The sequence below is a fragment of the Phaethon lepturus genome, unplaced genomic scaffold (genome assembly GCF_000687285.1).
Source record: "Phaethon lepturus isolate BGI_N335 unplaced genomic scaffold, ASM68728v1 scaffold25932, whole genome shotgun sequence".
NCBI lineage: Eukaryota > Metazoa > Chordata > Aves > Phaethontiformes > Phaethontidae > Phaethon > Phaethon lepturus.
Genome location: NW_010525927.1, coordinates 1 through 364, shown reverse-complemented (window position 1 = coordinate 364; position 364 = coordinate 1).

The following is a 364-nucleotide window of genomic DNA, read 5'->3' as shown; positions in this document are numbered from 1 at the left end:
CCCCGGCCCCCCCGGCAGCCGCTCCCCCCTGCCTCTAGGGTGGGCTGCCTGCTGGAAGCGTCCCTGCTGTCACATACCCCTGGTGCTCCTGATGTTCACGCACGTTTTCCCCACACCCCAGCTCCCCCCACCCTTGCTTGCACAGCCCTGTTCCCCTGGTGCGCGGTGTTCTTCATGCCGGTGGCTGAGGGCTGGCTCTGCTTTTCCAGGTCACTGCCTGGGAGCTGCTGGATGAGGCAGAGGCTGCATTTAAAGCTTCCTCTGTGGGTCCCTTTTTTACTACGGAAACATTTCCTTTGGAACCATCTCCTGGCCTGGGGCTTGATAAATTAAGAAAACTTGTCTCTGAGCCCTTAAAATAGCA